Source organism: Eleutherodactylus coqui, chromosome 7, assembly GCF_035609145.1.
Source record: "Eleutherodactylus coqui strain aEleCoq1 chromosome 7, aEleCoq1.hap1, whole genome shotgun sequence".
NCBI classification, from domain to species: domain Eukaryota; kingdom Metazoa; phylum Chordata; class Amphibia; order Anura; family Eleutherodactylidae; genus Eleutherodactylus; species Eleutherodactylus coqui.
Window position 1 is genome coordinate 200895524 of NC_089843.1, and position 18513 is coordinate 200914036.

The 18513-nt window shown below is 46.3% G+C and overlaps 1 non-coding gene and 2 pseudogenes across 1 annotated transcript; all 3 read right to left on the minus strand.

Annotated features, from left to right (window-relative positions):
* On the minus strand, window positions 1–191 carry LOC136574089 (U2 spliceosomal RNA). Its single transcript, XR_010786224.1, has one exon. It is a non-coding gene; the product is annotated as a U2 spliceosomal RNA (small nuclear RNA).
* Window positions 192–9338: 9147 nt separating this feature from the next.
* LOC136574124 (U2 spliceosomal RNA) lies at window positions 9339–9506 on the minus strand (annotated as a pseudogene).
* Window positions 9507–17668: 8162 nt separating this feature from the next.
* On the minus strand, window positions 17669–17839 carry LOC136574061 (U2 spliceosomal RNA; annotated as a pseudogene).
* Window positions 17840–18513: the final 674 nt, after the last annotated feature.

Consider the following 18513-nt stretch of genomic DNA (forward strand, 5'->3'; position numbering starts at 1 on the left):
AGGGGGTGCACCGGTCCTGGAGGTACTGCAATACCAGGTCAATGCGCGGAGTGGACAGAGCAAGCTCTTTTTCCAGCTCCCTGTTCTAAAAATCCATTTAATATATGGTCCCCAGATAGGGGACGTATCAGATATTAAACTGATAAGAACAGATTTTTTTTTTTTTTTTTTTATTGTAAATTAAACTTTATTTGCACAAACAGGTTATTCAATCATTGTAAATCTGCAAATTACACTCAAATCACACAATAAAGAAGAATACTTATAACTTTACAAGGTGTTTCCATTTCTTGAATTTCCAGATCCCTTCGGCATCAGCTACTCCTCGCTTCTTTTTATCATATAAGTAACACAGGTAAAGACGACTCAGGATCAGTCTGACACAATCATCTTCCTCCCAGCATTCCCTTTTATACACATAGATGTTTCGTGCGTCCCAGAGTACCTCTTTAATACATAGCATTAATAACCATAAAACATGACTTTTGTCTTTTTTTGTAACTCCGATACCAAAAAGCACGAAGGCAAATGATAAGTATGTGAGCCCTGTGAGCTCTTTTATCAGGGCTTTCAACTTTCCCAACACTCGTTGTGCGAATCCGCAGTTCCAGAAGACATGTAGGATACTCTCTATCCCTCCACAGCGCTGCCGTGGGCATGCTTCGCTGCGCACCAGGTCCCTCTTCTTCTGGACCTCTCTCACAGGTAAGGCCCCTTGCATACTTAACCACATGATGTCCTTTTGTCTGTTTGTCCCATCCTGCCGGGAGAGGTTACCCCAGACTCTTTCTGCCTCTACATGTGTCAGTAAGTCAATGTCTTCTACCTGTTCTCCTCTCTTACAGATTTGTAGCACCTTCTTTTTGTTTCTAAGCTCATTTTTGTTCAGACCAGTCAAATCATTCTCTTTCACAAACTTTTCCATTCGCACATACCAGGCTGGACAAGTAAACGCCACCGGCTGTGTCAGCCTCCTCTCACACCATTGTAACCTGCAGAGCAGCCATCCCCCAATGTATTTGGTCATGAACGCCACTTTAGTATCCCCTTGGATGAGTCTGAGTACGGTCATCATAAAGTTAATCGCCAAATACAGTTGGACATCCGGGAAGCCTAAGCCACCGTTTTGTCTGGACTTTACCACTGTGGTTCTTTTCATTCTCTCCATTTTGACCCCCCATAGAAAGAGGAACAGGACTCTATTTATTTTCCTGAGCTCCATGTAGCTTGGTGGGAAAATGTTAGCTATGTAGAGCAGCATTGGTAAGATGACACATTTGATGATGAGTGTTTTACCTGTGAAGGTTAGCTCTCGCAGTTTCCAGAAGTCTAATTTTCTGTTTATTTTGTCTCTTACTTCCTCCCAATTCTCATGGCCATCCAAGCGTTCTTCAAACTTAATGCCTAATACTTTTATACTATTGACCACTTTCACTCCCACATCTGCCACTTCACACTTTCCTCCAAAGCACTTCACCTCACATTTGTCCCAATTCACACGGAAGGCTGATGCCCCGCAGAAGATGTTTGTATGCAGTTTAGCTCTGCTCAACTCTGCTTTATGCTCTGTCACTATGCAGACGTCATCCATGTAACCAAGAGCCTTCACAGCCTTCCCTCCACTGCCCGGCACCATCATTCCTCTCATAAATTTATCTCTCCGCAACATACAGAACAAGGGTTCCATAGCACAAATAAATACTAACGGGGATAACGGGCAGCCTTGTCTGACTCCCGAACAGACTCTAATCCTGTTAGTTACAAAGCCACGGAGTAGAATTTGGCTTCCAATCCCATCATAGAGGCTTCTGATAGCTCTTAAGAAACTAGATGGGAAACCCATCCTATCTAACACATTAAACAGAAAGGCATGAGAAAGCCGATCAAAAGCTTTCTCAAAATCTAATGAGAGAACCATCACACTCCTGTCCCTCTGCATCCCATCCCAGAGGACATCTCGGAGCAGGCTTAGGTTACCTGCAATGGAGCGCTCAGGCACACCACATACCTGATCCTCCTGAACTACCTGGGCTATAACCCTACTCATGCGACTGGCAAGCAACTTGGCGTACCCCTTGTAGTCCACATTAAGCAGGGTGATAGGCCTCCAATTACACAAGTCTGATTTATCTCCTTTTTTAAAGATTAATACCACTAATCCCTCTTTCATACTTAACCCTATGTTACCTTCTCTCCACATCCACTGGTACAACTGCAGTATATCACTACCAACAATAGGCCAGAAGAACAAATAAAATTCCATCAGTAATCCATCCATCCCTGGAGTTTTATTCCGTGTCATGCTCTCAAATACCTTTCTCACCTCATCCTCTGTTATATCCCTCACCAATGGTGGTATATCCTCCTCTGCGATCCTGTCCGTAAGGGATCCGATCACCTCCCTCTCTAGACTTGCATCTCTCATCTTTTCACTATACAAGTCTCTATAGAAATCCTCAATTGCCTCTGCTACCTCCTCTCCCTTCAGCTCCTTCCCATCCATGTCCCTCACCACACTCACATCCGTTTTACTTTTGACTAACTTTTTAAAGAAAAACCGTGAACAACATTCATCCTTCTCCATTGTGTCCAACTTGGCCTGGAACATGATTTGCTTCCCTCTCTCCCGCAGACACTCATTCACCTTCTTCCTGGCATCACACAGCTCCTCATCCACATTCACACCGGCCTCTCTTAGTTTATGCAGGACATTCAGTTTAGCATTCACTCTCGCATACATCTCTCTCTTCTTCGCAGCCACCCTGTAGCCTCTTTTCCTGAAGAAGACCCCAATCTTTCCTTTCACCCACTCCCACCAGGCCATGACACTCCCAAAGTCATTCTTCATTCTCTGCCATTCCTCATACACCTTCCTGAAGTCCTCATACACACTCTCATCCTCCAGCAGGCTCACATTCATTTTCCATACACCTCTCCCATACCGCACGACATCCTCTAACTCACACACACACTTCAGGCACTCATGGTCTGAAAAATTAACCCTCTCCTGGCTGTAACTTTTAACATTAACAGTTTTAGAAACAAAGATGTAGTCTAAACGAGCGTGCACCCCGCCCCTGTCCGCATGATACGTGTCAGGTACGGGCTTCACCTTTGCTAATGCTACTACATCTAATAACTGGAGGTCAGATGTCATCTGGTTGAGCTGTTTGGCTGTCACATCCATTTTTTCTCCTTGGAGGTGACAGTTCAAATCTCCCACCAAAAAAACTGGCAAACGGCCTGGTAGGAACAACTTTAGTTTTTCAAACAGCTCCTTGCGCTCGTTCTTATCTGGAGGGGCGTACACATTTATGACCCTGAATCGCACATTTCGGAATGTGACATAAGCCAGAAGACATCTGCCCTCCTCTATGACAACATATTCATCTATAACATAACTGTTGTTTGTAAACAAAATCCCCACGCCATCATTTTTGTTTTTTGTGGATGTTGACCACAGCGACTGGCCGTGCGGCCATTCCGAAGCTTTAGGTATAGAGGTCAAACCGCACTCCTGCAGGCAGAGAATGTCAGCAGACCGTGTGGACAGGTGCTCTAAAATAGCCGCACGTCTAGCTCTGCTACATATAACCCTTACATTTAGGGATAAAACTGATGAAATGAATGGTTATGAGGATAAAAACAATAACAGGAAAAACGACCAACATTACAATACTTTCAGACATTAGGCATTTGCAAGGCACCAACAAACTGCTCAATTGCGTCGGTGTCCAAAAATGGGGAGGATGCCCCACTGCTGGGGGACAGCATGTCCTCCTCTAAGTCTGCCAGCACCTCAAAAGCATTGGTGCTTAAACAAACAGGGGGGCTGGCTGGGCTTTGGGCACAAGGTATGGAGCCCTCAGAGGAGTTTGTAGCACTAGGTGCAGTTTTCAACCTTTTAGATTTGCTTCTTTGCACCAACGCCCAAGAGTCCTCCTCCCCCTCCTGCCTCTTAGGTGCAAGTCCTGGCATAATGCCAGCAGTAGGGGAGCACACAGTTCCTGGAATCACAGAGTTTGTGGATGAAGGCAATGACAGTTCCATACTCACAGTACCTGTGTCAGGGATGATGGTGGTGCTGCCATCTGTATCCTCATCATGCTGGGGTTGGGCAGCTGCAGACACTTGTAGCTGGGAGGCCGCGGCTGCCTGATGATCAGCTGTAGTAAATCCCAGGGGGGCAGCAGGGAGGGCACTCTGTGCAGCAGGCTCAGCGCTGGAGACCTCAGAGGGCAAACTCTGAGGTACAGGAACTCCCATCGGGTTTACCTCTGCTGCGGTTGCTGTTGTAATCCCTGGCTGTTCTGGCTGGAGTCCTGAGGTGGACGCTTGATTTTGTGCAGTGGTCTGAAACAGCGGCGGCAAGCGACTGACGGCCTCATCCATAGGCATCAATTCTTCTGGTTCATTAACCCCAGTGTCCAGACCACTTTCAAAGAAAACAGGTCCTCTTCCAGTGCGAGCCGCATCAGCATAACTGCGGCTCGTCATTAGTCCCTTGGGGCAGTTCCTTGCCAAGTGTAAAATAGAGCCACACAGGTCACATTTGCGAGGCTTAGGGCACTGGCCAGCCTCATGACCCTGTACTCCACAATTCCTGCAGCAGCGGCCATTAGGACAGAAGTCTTGTGTGTGTCCAAACTGCAAACACAGCCTGCAGTAGCGGGGCTGGCCTGGGTAGGTCAAGTATCCCCTGTTGCCTCCCAGGGAGAAGGAGGATGGTGGGTGCTTTACTCCTCCGATGCCATTAGGGTCTGTGCGAAAGCGCACCCAGAAACGCAGCTTGCCATTAGGGATCCCAAAAGCATTCTTCAGCTTCACTCCTCCACGCACATTGCTGCAGTATCTCTGTAGGAACGCCACCACATGAGAGAGCTCAGTGAAGGGGTTAAATAGATGCAGAGTCACTGGCTTCTCATCCATCTGGAACAGTGGCAGCAGGATGAAGTCGCTCAGCTTCCCTTCTTCTTTCAGCAGCTTGCAGCGCTCAAAGATGTTCAGGCAGAAACTGTTTGTCTCAAAAGAGACATCAAACAGTCCTTTGCCGGTGTGGTCTTGCAGGCAGAAGATCTCAGCAGCTTTCAGCTTCAGTGCTTCAAAGAGGACTTCCTGGACGAAGGTTCCCAGCTCCACTCTTCTGCAGGAATCTGGCTTAACCAGAAAGCGGATGGTGTTCCGTATAGCCTGAGGCTCCATTTCACCACTCCAGACGATCCTCTTCTCCGATCCACATGTGATCTTAGCCAAAAGGCCGAGAAGCGATAACCCGAAATGGGTTTCACCTGCAGCCCGGCCCGCCCAACTCCACTTCCAAGGCTTGAGGCAACACGCTCAGCCGGCACTCTGGGCGCACCCACAATGCACCCAGGGAGATGGAAGAGTTTTGCATAGCCCCGCCCCACGCCTTCTCAACCGCGCCCTCCCCCCCCCCTCAGTCCTTCCTCTTGCACCGTGCTCACGCATCCTAGGCTTGCAGAGCCTGCTGCTGCTGCTGCAGGACTCGTCACCTCCCTACCCAGGATGGTTAAGCCGGCGATGACACTAGAAGCAAGCACTAGTTTGTCTCTGAAGGTGCGTCGGCCGGTCGGTTGGAGGGATCTCTTATGCCGGCCGCATTTCGAGTGGGGACAGATGGAAACTTTTTACCTGAAATGAGGGAAATTGGCTTCGGCCCCATAGGGCTTTATTGCCTTTCCCTGGGCCGGCATTAGTAGACCCTAGTAAGGAGAATAATAGAATGGCATGGTTATCCGAAGAACTTAAAAACATACAGCAGGCCTTTTTTTCCCGCCATACATACATAACTACAGATTTTATATTTTTTTTACATATATATATCTATATATATAAAATTGAATGTATGTCTGTCTGCGTGCGTGCGTGTCTGCGTGCGTGCGTGTCTGTTTGTCCTTTATGCGCTACTACACCATTCATCCGATCGCCATGAAACTTTGGGAAGTTGTTAAGTACACTCCTGGGAAGATTATAGGCATAGTACAAATATCCTACGATAAATGGCGCGCGAGCGTCGTCGAAAGTTACGCCCCCCCCCCCCACGTAGATCGAATAAGTAAGCCACCTGCTATTGTGATGTCATCACTGATGTCATCAACATCGGACGCCCTTGAACATGCCCCAACATGTTCTATAAAGCTGCATTGTGATGTCATTAAGGCTGTATTATGACACGTACAGCTTGGAACCACTAGAGCACGCCAGCCAATTACCATTGGAGTTGGAAGTGGGTAAACAAGTACTAGGATATCTTCCTAAGAAGCCACAGCAGCCGGATAAATTGTATGTTCCACCCAACGGCTATTTTATTCAGCCCGCAAGGGGGAAGCAGCGGCCTACAAAATCTCATTCAGGTAGGTAGGTTCAGTTCTTGGAGGTTGGGGAATGCTTATGGGCAAGGCCTTATGTCTCATCCCAACTCGATTATTCAATTCTAAGCGCAAAAGAATTATCGTCCAAATTTTATGTACGGAATTTAATTCTCTCACTTCCCAATGTCATAGAAACTTGAAATTTGGCACGAGCATTGATTATGTCATAAATAGGAAAAGTTAATGGGTCCCAACTCGATTATTCAATTCAAAGCGCCAAAGAATTAGCGTTCAAATTTTATGTACGGAATCTAATTCTCTCATTTCCGGATGTCATAGATAGATAGATAGATAGATAGATAGATAGATAGATAGATAGATAGATAGACTGTATGCAATAACCTAGATAGATAGATAGATAGATAGATAGATAGATAGATAGATAGATAGATAGATAGACTGTATGCAATGACACGTACAGCTTGAAACCATAAATACTAGAGCACGCCAGCCATTTACAGTCAGTCTCCATTGGAGTTGGAAGTGGGCAAACATGTACTAGGCTATCTTCCCAAGAAGCCACAGCAGCCGGATAAATTGGATGTTCCACCCAACGGCTATTTTATTCAGCCTGCAAGGGGGAAGCAGCGGCCTACAAAACCTCAGTGGTCGCTGCTGCCGTCATCTAGATATATAAAAACGAATGTATGTATGTATGTCTGTCTTCGCAGCAACGCGCGACGGGTACGCTAGTATATATATATATATATATATATCTCTATCACACACACACACACACACACAATCGTAAATCTATCTTTAATCTATATCTACAAAATCTATAATTCAGAAATAATCCATATCTATATTCTACGTAATTAATAAAGATAGATTAGATAGGATAGGATAGGATAGGATAGACACATACATGCATACATACTGTATGCAAATGAGCCAGGTATTTGGAATGCTGATGATGTCACTCCCTTGTGATGTCATGAGCCAGGTGTATGGCAGGCTGATGTCACTCCATTGTGATGTCATCAATTTAGAAGCATAAATAGCGGGCTTGGCAGCGATTTCAGTCAGTCGCTGCTGCAGCTGGGAGACGGGAGATGGTCTTTATCTCTACCAAGAAGCTGCAGAACTACCGGCAACTGCAGAACTACCGGCAACTGCAGAACTACCGGCAACTGCAGAACTACCGGCAACTGCAAAACTACCGGCAACTGCAAAACTACCGGCAACTGCTGAACTTCCGGCAACTGCTGAACTTCCGGCAACTGCTGAACTACCGGCAACTGCTGAACTACCGGCAACTGCTGAACTACCGGTAACTGCAGAACTACCGGTAACTGCAGAACTACCAGTAACTACATCATTTTTATTTTATTCAATATAGGTTTTATTAGTTTCATGGAGGGGGGGAAACTTTTGCCTTATCTCAAAGCAATGTAAAAATAACTTTGACAATGAAACTTAATAAATAAATTTCGAGTTGAACTATATAATGTTTGTCTGTGATATTTTATAAGGTCTACAAACAGGGGAAGGGGGGGGGAGCGGTAAGGGAGGGTAGGTATCTATGACACGGGAGAAAGAGAAAATAAAACAAAAAGGGGGAGGGGGGGGCGCTCCGGGATTGCTGTTTCTCTTTACGATTGTGGTTTAAACGTGTTACTCACATGTCCCTGTCTGTAACCACCTAGTAAATAGGGGTGAGCTCCGGGCATCTATCCATATCGCCCAGGTGTGATACAATTTATCATAGCCTGACGGCTCATCTAGAAGCCTCATTCTCTCCCTACGCTCTATTTCGTGGATCAGTTATTTTTAGCGGAGTGCATTTTTAATGCAGCACACAAGGGGGAGACAGCGGCCTACCAAAATCGAGTTGGCTGCTGCTGTGGCTTTCTTTTTTTTTTAAAAAAAAGGTAGGTTCCGTTCTTCCACGGTGAGGAATAGGCAGGGAGGTTCCGTTTTTGCCAGCTGGGGAATGCTTATAGGCAAGGCCTTATCCCTGCTGGTGCATGTAACGTCAGACCACGTTTCAGACATGCAGCAGCGGCATTCAGTCAGTGGCTCACAAACGAGCTCCGTGCAAGTTTACATTAAACAGACACATTTCTCTCTTTACTGTATTGACTGCGGTCTTTAGCGAGCGGTTGAACTGTTTCTGTGTCCATGCATTGAATAAAGCAATACATCCTTTTAAAGTAGACGTCCGTTCGTTGGAGTTCTTTGCTCCCCGGGTGTTGCTCCATCTGTAAGCGTTGGCCTGGATCCTCATGGACGGAATACTGCCCATCCCACGTGGAGCGTGTATCTCAGCCCGCGTGGAGTGCTGCAGTCCAATGAGGTATTCCGTGCCGCATAGCAAGCCTCGGGCCTGTGTGATTGGGGGTCCACTGCTGTCTGTCCACTCTGAAGCACACATCCGGGGCCGGCCGCTTTTCGACTACCAGCGACTGCAGGTCACTCACACAGGCTGGTTGGAATGGCCTAGCATTATCCTGATCCGGAGGTGTAACTTGAAGCTGCGGGGCCCCAGTACAAAGTCTGGGACTGGGCCCTCAAACTATAAAGCTTCATTGATAGCATTGGTTTACAATGTGGGGAAGAGAGACTTTATGGGCCCCCTAGGGCTCCGGGCCCCAGGTGCGACCGCACCCCCTGCACATACACCCATGACCCGAATACGTGGAGCATACAGATGCAGGCTGCCAGGATACGCTGTGCCTGCCCGATGTTTCCAACTTGGCTATTAGCGCAGCGGTAGGTACGAACTATAGAGTGCGGCTGGCATATGAACTGGTGTGTGTTGTTTTGCTTCCAGTTGTACCTGTGCTGTGCACAGTGGATACAATGTTGCGAGCTCCACGGCAGCAGACGGGCTGAGTGTCAGTCAAAGTGCTGGTTTGTTAGCAGCAGCAGAAGAAGCCACAGCTGCGCTGCACCTCTTGCTCGTCAGTTTTGCTTTTCTGCTTTTGGAAACTGCTGTAGGAAAGGGGGTGCACCGGTCCTGGAGGTACTGCAATACCAGGTCAATGCGCGGAGTGGACAGAGCAAGCTCTTTTTCCAGCTCCCTGTTCTAAAAATCCATTTGATATATGGTCCCCAGATAGGGGACGTATCAGATATTAAACTGATAAGAACAGATTTTTTTTAAGTTAACATCCCCATTGCTGGGGTGACTTTATTTTACACAAAGAGTTTTACAATCGTCATCAAAAGGAAACATTTCTGTGAACATTTTAAAACGTAAAATGCTCTAAAAAAAAAAACTCTTTAAATACAGATACAAATACATATAAAATGGGCACTTGGTGGCATCAAATTATGGAACTCCACTCGCTTAAAAGCCATTTTCTAGATAAAATTGGAAAGTTTTTCTTGTCTATTAAAAAATAATCATATAATTCGCTAAGACAAATAGCTAAAACGTCCTGCACTGATAAAACCTCATGTTTGAACAGTAAAATATTTCGGGCCTTCCACAGAGCCGTCTTCACGCAGTTAATGATCTTCCATGCCATTATCTTCTCGGTCCTCGTGGGGCATTCCAGGCATCCATATAGCACGGTCTCCATCTTTATTCTTTTTATCCGGGTGATTTTGGTTATCAGAGGGCTTATTTTAGTCCATATTAGTTTAGAAAAATAACAGGTCCACATGATGTGTTGCACTGTTTCGTCCTCACGACATCCAGGTCTTGGGCAGGCGGCAGAGTTGGTCAGCCCTCTTCGATGCTGGAATGCCCGGCATGGAAGACAGTCGTGAACACAGCTCCAGGCAAGGTCCTTCTGTGGGTTAAAAAGAGAGTTGTCGTTAACTATTGTCCATATTTCTTTTGTTCTCTCTTCATTAAAATTCCCTGCAGGCGCCATAAAACCACTTTCCTTGATGTCTTTATAAGTTTTCTTACTATTTAAAAGGTATTGCACCGTCTTACCACTAAAATCATATAAAATCACTATCTTGGCTAAAATCTTGTATTCACTCGACAGGTTAAAAGAGTAGGGGGAACTTAAAACCGTGGAGAACCACCCATGTCTTCTCATAAAATAACCTGTATTAAAACGAATAAAATACGACCAGTAGTGATTCTTAAAAACAGCGCTAAGACACATGCTAAAATATTTCGTTAAAAGAAAAGCTCTAAAATCAGGGAAATCCTTCCCCCCCCATGGCTTTGGGTTTTAAAACTATCTCTCTTCTGAGCTTTTCCATTTTGGAGTTCCATAAAAATGTGAAGCATGCCTTTGTGATTTTCTTTAGCAGCCGGTCTGGAGGGGGAAACACCATACTTAAATATAATAAAATGGGTAAAATAATCATCTTCGTTATTAAAACCTTCCCCTCCAGCGTCAGCTGCCGCATGCTCCACATACACAACTTTTTGTTTATTTTTTGTGCCACCAAGTCCCAACTGGTAAAACCGTTGTTGGACTCATTAAAGGAGACACCTAAAATCTGCACGGTATCGGAAGCCGGTACAGGAATGTCCGTTAAAAGCATGTCCCCAATGTTTAAAATACTGCTTTTATTAAAATTCACTTTAAAACCGGAGGAGCAGCAAAAATACTGAATTTGTTTTAAAGTCTTCTGAATTGAGAGGGTGTCCCTGCAGAGCACCGCAACGTCATCCATGTACCCCACTACTTTAGCCTCGACACCCCCCCACCCGGTAGGGGGATGCCACGAACTTGCTTGTCCTTCCGTAATGCGCATAAAAGAGGCTCCAGTGCACAGATAAAAAGTAGTGGGGACAAGGGACACCCCTGCTTCACTCCGGATTTTAAAAGGACATCCTGCGTCTTAAAACCGTTCACTAAAATCTTACTCGTGCAGTTATCGTAAAAGGCTCTTAGAGACAGTAAAAAGCCTTCCGGTATACCCATCTTCTCTAAAACCTTAAAAAGATAAAAATGCGACACTCTGTCAAAGGCCTTTTCGAAGTCTATGGATAAAATGGCCATTTTGCCATGCCTTGACTTCGTGTCGCTGATGCAGTCCTTTAAAAGGTTTAAGTTATCGTGAATCGCCCTCCCAGGGACGCCACAGACTTGGTTTTGGTGTATAATTTTATGTACTATCTGTTTCAGTCTGTTGGCGCATATTTTGGCCATGATTTTGTAATCGGCATTTAGAAGGGTGATGGGTCTCCAATTTCTGATATCTGTTTTGTCACCTTTCTTGTACAACAGAGACACATCACCCTTCCGCCAGGACCCTGGGAGGCTTTTGGAATTAAAAACTTCTGTAAAAAGAGAATAAAAATCCTCTTTTAAAATTCCATAAAATGTAACATAAAACTCGATGGGTATACCATCCGGACCAGGCACCTTGCCTGGTTTAAAACTACGTATGGTGTCTAAAATCTCCTGCTCCGAGATATCACGTAATAAAAAACTCTGTGAGACAGGATCTAAAACATCAGTAATCTCCTCTAATGAGTCCTTCATAAAACTTACATCCACACTCTTGGTGCTAAAAAGATCCGCATAAAAACCATGTACCTTTCCTAAAAGACCCTGTACGTCTGTGACTCCATCCAGTTCATTTAAAACACATTTTTTATCGGTGATTTTCTTAAAAAAATACCTGGAGCAGGTCTCGTTTTCTTCAAGGTGTTTAACTCTAGAGCGAAATATAATTTCTTTACCTCTCTGCTCCAGGCATTTGGCAATCTCTTTCTTTACATCTAAAATCTCTCGAGTCACATCAATGTCATGCTCTCTCATTTTGTACAGGGTCTGCAGACGGGTGTTTAAATCAGAATAAAAGGCCCGTTTCTCTTTGGCTTTGGAGATCCCAACCCTGATAAAATAATCCTTAATCTTAATCTTCATCTTTTCCCACCACTGGCTGGTGGGAATGTTGGGATCTCTTGCCCGTCTGCACTCTTTAAAAAAGGTAATAAAATCCGATAAAACCTGCGGATCTTGTAGAAGGGACACGTTCATCTTCCAGGCACTACTGGTTCTCCTTCTCTCGGCAAGGTTTGCTTTAAAAAATAAAACCTTGTGGTCAGAGAATGTGTTGGTAAAAACATCAGATCTAAAAGGTTGTACCTGGTGAGAGCAGAAGATAAAATCAATCCTGGAGCTGCAGGTGGTGTTGCTCCAGGTCACGCCGGCCTCTTCTGGTAAAAGCGGGTTGCATTTTTTAAAAACATCCGTAAGCAGGTGATCTGATACGATGTTTTTGAGCATGTTGGCAGTTTTGTCATAGTTCCTGCTTACGGAGTTAGAGAACCGGCGTTCCCCCCTTAAAACACAATTAAAATCTCCAGCTAAAACTAAGGGATAAGAACTGTTAATAAAAAGGGGTAAAATCTCCAACATTTCTGCTCTCACCTTCTTTTCTGGAGAACCATAAAAATTTAAAAACTGCCATCTAATACCATTTAATAAAACTCTGACCAATAAAATTCTGCCTGGTAAAATTTCATAAAAATTTTCAATAAAAACGTTCCCTTTAAAAAGAATGGCGACCCCTGCTGATCTGGACTCGTTAGATCCAGACCAGACTGATGGACCGTGCACCCAATCTTTTTCGTATTTCTTATATTGGGATTTGTGCGGGATGCCGCATTCCTGCAGGAAGAACACGGAAGCAGCGAAAATGGTTAGATAGTTGAACAGGGCAGCCCGTCTCACTTTGCTCTCGAGGCTTCTTACGTTAAAAGTGAGACATGAAAGGTCCGCCATCATAGAGTGGGTTTAAGGATGGTGACATATCCTTCCACGGTGCTCAACTTAAAAACCACACTCTCCGGCTAAACCAGAGACCCCGCTGGAGCTCTCATACCCCCCCGCATCCGAATCCACAGTGAACAAAGATGATGCTGGAGAGGAACTCCCATCACTTAGCTGACCCCCCAGGACACCCGAGGCAGGAATGTCCGACAAATCCCAGATGGATGCCATGGGTAGCGTGTCCCCCCCAGGGGTCTGCAAGTCGGCTTCTTGTTGTTCATGTTTCCCCTCTGCAGGGGTGGGTACTCGGCTCGTGGCCACTTCCTCGGAGGTTGCCCTTGGGTCCCCCACCTGGCAGGGAGGGGGAGGGGCACTGGTGGATGGCACCTTAGGGGGACCGTCGGGTTTCGCTGCGCCAGCAGGTACTTCCTTAGGTCCCCCCCGTACCACCTCCGAGTACAGGGTGGCCCTTGAGCCTTTCCGCCTTTTCATTGCCGCCGCATCTCCCCCGGGGTCTTCTGCCTCGGGTACCCCCGCAGCCGGCGTGTCCTGCGGGCTGGGACCGGCTTCATTTGGACTCCCCTCTGGCCCCAGATTCTGGGGATGGGAGTCCATCGGCCTATCTGCAGCCCTCCTCTTAGTACGCCGCTGCTCTTTGGCTTTACCTTCCTCGTTTTGGGGGGGTCTGCTGGTGGTATCCATATCCTCCGGTTCCTCTCCTTGGGGGGGTGCGGTTTGGTCTGCTGGTTTCCTTTGCTGCCCTTGCTGCTCCGTGTTCCGTGCCCTATGGCGACACTCAAAAAAAAGATGACCAACTCTGCCGCATGTATCACATTTCTTTGCCATAGGGCACTGGTTCGTCTCGTGCTCTGAACCACCACAATTCCTGCAGGTCACGCCGCAACTGTCTTTTTCATGGCCGTATTTTTTACAGTTGCGGCAGAAGGCTGGCATTCCCGCAAAATAGAGGTCGCCACTCACATTTCCCAGTTTAAAACGAGCGGGCGGAAATTTTAGACCCCCTGGGCAACCAGGGTCTTTTATACACGTGACCTGGAACCTCCATTTGGATGTCCAAATGCCAAACTCGTTCATAATTTTTCCCATACACTTCACTGATTTAAAGTAGCCTGCCAGGAACGCTTCAACCTCTTTCAGATCCGCGTAGGGAGAATACATTTTAATCACTACGAGTTTAGTCACATCCAGGACGTGCTCAATCAGTTGGACCCCCTCAAGCCGTGGATCTTTTTTGGAAGGAATTGCTGCAATCAAATCATGGAAAATACCTTTCTCCGTAAAGGTAACATCATATGTCCTTCGCTTGGGGTAATCCTGTATAGCCAGTATTTCTCGCTTTTGTATGTTAAAAACGCCCATGAGCACGTCCTCTACCACATACTTCAGGCCACGTGTATCCGCCGCTTCATTGTTAAAAACCACTCGTAAGGTGTTTTTAATCCGTGCATATGCCGGTATGGAACCAGGGTCCGCACCCATGGTTCCCAATAGCGCTTTTACAACCCGGTGTTGTAAAGTTATTCCTCAACTTGGCACAAGGCCAAGCGGGCTAGGGGGATCGCAACTCGTTTACTCGAGGACCTAGTCCCTCTCCCCAATAGCAGCAGGCGGGTTTAGCCCACCGAAGTGGGCGATCCCGCCAGGCCGAGGAGAGGGGTGCCTGAGATACCTTCCGGCTAAGACCTCCTGTACTAGGTACACTTGATCTTAGCCAAAAGGCCGAGAAGCGATAACCCGAAATGGGTTTCACCTGCAGCCCGGCCCGCCCAACTCCACTTCCAAGGCTTGAGGCAACACGCTCAGCCGGCACTCTGGGCGCACCCACAATGCACCCAGGGAGATGAAAGAGTTTTGCATAGCCCCGCCCCACGCCTTCTCAACCGCGCCCTCCCCCCCCCCCCCCTCAGTCCTTCCTCTTGCACCGTGCTCACGCATCCTAGGCTTGCAGAGCCTGCTGCTGCTGCTGCAGGACTCGTCACCTCCCTACCCAGGATGGTTAAGCCGGCGATGACACTAGAAGCAAGCACTAGTTTGTCTCTGAAGGTGCGTCGGCCGGTCGGTTGGAGGGATCTCTTCGGCCGGCCGCATTTCGAGTGTGGACGGATGGAAACTTTTTACCTGAAATGAGGGAAATTGGCTTCGGCCCCATAGGGCCTTATTGCCTTTCCCTGGGCCGGCATTAGTAGACCCTAGTAAGGAGAATAATAGAATGGCATGGTTATCCGAAGAACTTAAAAACATACAGCAGGCCTCTTTTTCCCGCCATACATACATAACTACAGATTTTATATTTTTTTTACATATATATATATATATATATATATATATATATATATCTCTATCACACACACACACACACACACACAATCGTAAATCTATCTTTAATCTATATCTACAAAATCTATAATTCAGAAATAATCCATATCTATATTCTACGTAATTAATAAAGATAGATTAGATAGGATAGGATAGGATAGGATAGACACATACATGCATACATACTGTATGCAAATGAGCCAGGTATTTGGAATGCTGATGATGTCACTCCCTTGTGATGTCATACATACATACTGTATGCAAATGAGCCAGGTGTTTGGAATGCTGATGATGTCACTCCCTTGTGATGTCATGAGCCAGGTGTATGGCAGGCTGATGTCACTCCATTGTGATGTCATCAATTTAGAAGCATAAATAGCGGGCTTGGCAGCGATTTCAGTCAGTCTCTGCTGCAGCTGGGAGACGGGAGATGGTCTTTATCTCTACCAAGAAGCTGCAGAACTACCGGCAACTGCAGAACTACCGGCAACTGCAGAACTACCGGCAACTGCAAAACTACCGGCAACTGCAAAACTACCGGCAACTGCAAAACTACCGGCAACTGCTGAACTTCCGGCAACTGCTGAACTTCCGGCAACTGCTGAACTACCGGCAACTGCTGAACTACCGGTAACTGCAGAACTACCAGTAACTGCATCATTTTTATTTTATTCAATATAGGTTTTATTGGTTTCATGGAGGGGGGGAAACTTTTGCCTTATCTCAAAGCAATGTAAAAATAACTTTGACAATGAAACTTAATAAATAAATTTCGAGTTGAACTATATAATGTTTGTCTGTGATATTTTATAAGGTCTACAAACAGGGGAAGGGGGGGGGGAGCGGTAAGGGAGGGTAGGTATCTATGACACGGGAGAAAGAGAAAATAAAACAAAAAGGGGGAGGGGGGGCGCTCCGGGATTGCTGTTTCTCTTTACGATTGTGGTTTAAACGTGTTACTCACATGTCCCTGTCTGTAACCACCTAGTAAATAAGGGTGAGCTCCGGGCATCTATCCATATCGCCCAGGTGTGATACAATTTATCATAGCCTGACGGCTCATCTAGAAGCCTCATTCTCTCCCTACGCTCTATTTCGTGGATCAGTTATTTTTAGCGGAGTGCATTTTTAATGCAGCACACAAGGGGGAGACAGCGGCCTACCAAAATCGAGTTGGCTGCTGCTGTGGCTTTCTTTTTTTTTTTAAAAAAAGGTAGGTTCCGTTCTTCCACGGTGAGGAATAGGCAGGGAGGTTCCGTTTTTGCCAGCTGGGGAATGCTTATAGGCAAGGCCTTATCCCTGCTGGTGCATGTAACGTCAGACCACGTTTCAGACATGCAGCAGCGGCAGCAGCAGCATTCATTCAGTCAGTGGCTCACAAACGAGCTCCGTGCAAGTTTACATTAAACAGACACATTTCTTCCTTTACTGTATTGACTGCGGTCTGTAATCGAGCTGTTGAACTGTTTCTGTGTCCATGCATTGAATAAAGCAATACATCCTTTTAAAGTAGACGTCCGTTCGTTGGAGTTCTTTGCTCCCCGGGTGTTGCTCCATCTGTAAGCGTTGGCCTGGATCTTCATGGACGAATACTGCCCATCCCACGTGGAGCGTGTATCTCAGCCCGCGTGGAGTGCTGCAGTCAAATGAGGTATTCCGTGCCGCATAGCAAGCCTCGGGCCTGTGTGATTGGGGGTCCACTGCTGTCTGTCCACTCTGAAGCACACATCCGGGGCCGGCCGCTTTTCGACTACCAGCGACTGCAGGTCACTCACACAGGCTGCTTGGAATGGCCTAGCATTATCCTGATCCGGAGGTGTAACTTGAAGCTGCGGGGCCCCAGTACAAAGTCTGGGACTGGGCCCTCAAACTATAAAGCTTCATTGATAGCATTGGTTTACAATGTGGGGAAGAGAGACTTTATGGGCCCCCTAGGGCTCCGGGCCCCAGGTGCGACCGCACCCCCTGCACATACACCCATGACCCGAATACGTGGAGCATACAGATGCAGGATGCCAGGATACGCTGTGCCTGCCCGATGTTTCCAACTTGGCTATTAGCGCAGCGGTAGGTACGAACTATAGAGTGCGGCTGGCATATGAACTGGTGTGTGTTGTTTTGCTTCCAGTTGTACCTGTGCTGTGCACAGTGGATACAATGTTGCGAGCTCCACGGCAGCAGACGGTCTGAGTGTCAGTCAAAGTGCTGGTTCGTTAGCAGCAGCAGAAGAAGCCACAGCTGCGCTGCACCTCTTGCTCGTCAGTTTTGTTTTTCTGCTTTTGGAAACTGCTGTAGGAAAGGGGGTGCACCGGTCCTGGAGGTACTGCAATACCAGGTCAATGCGCGGAGTGGACAGAGCAAGCTCTTTTTCCAGCTCCCTGTTCTAAAAATCCATTTAATATATGGTCCCCAGATAGGGGACGTATCAGATATTAAACTGATAAGAACAGATTTTTTTTTTTAAGTTAACATCCCCATTGCTGGGGTGACTTTATTTTACACAAAGAGTTTTACAATCATCATCAAAAAGAAACATTTCTGTGAACATTTTAAAACGTAAAATGCTCTAAAAAAAAAACTCTTTAAATACAGATACAAATACATATAAAATGGGCACTTGGTGGCATCAAATTATGGAATTCCACTCGCTTAAAAGCCATTTTCTAGATAAAATTGGAAAGTTTTTCTTGTCTATTAAAAAATAATCATATAATTCGCTAAGACAAATAGCTAAAACGTCCTGCACTGATAAAACCTCATGTTTGAACAGTAAAATATTTTGGGCCTTCCACAGAGCCGTCTTCACGCAGTTAATGATCTTCCATGCCATTATCTTCTCGGTCCTCGTGGGGCATTCCAGGCATCCATATATCACGGTCTCCATCTTTATTCTTTTTATCCGGGTGATTTTGGTTATCAGAGGGCTTATTTTAGTCCATATTAGTTTAGAAAAATAGCAGGTCCACATGATGTGTTGCACTGTTTCGTCCTCACGACATCCAGGTCTTGGGCAGGCGGCAGAGTTGGTCAGCCCTCTTCGATGCTGGAATGCCCGGCATGGAAGACACTCGTGAACACAGCTCCAGGCAAGGTCCTTCTGTGGGTTAAAAAGAGAGTTGTCGTTAACTATTGTCCATATTTCT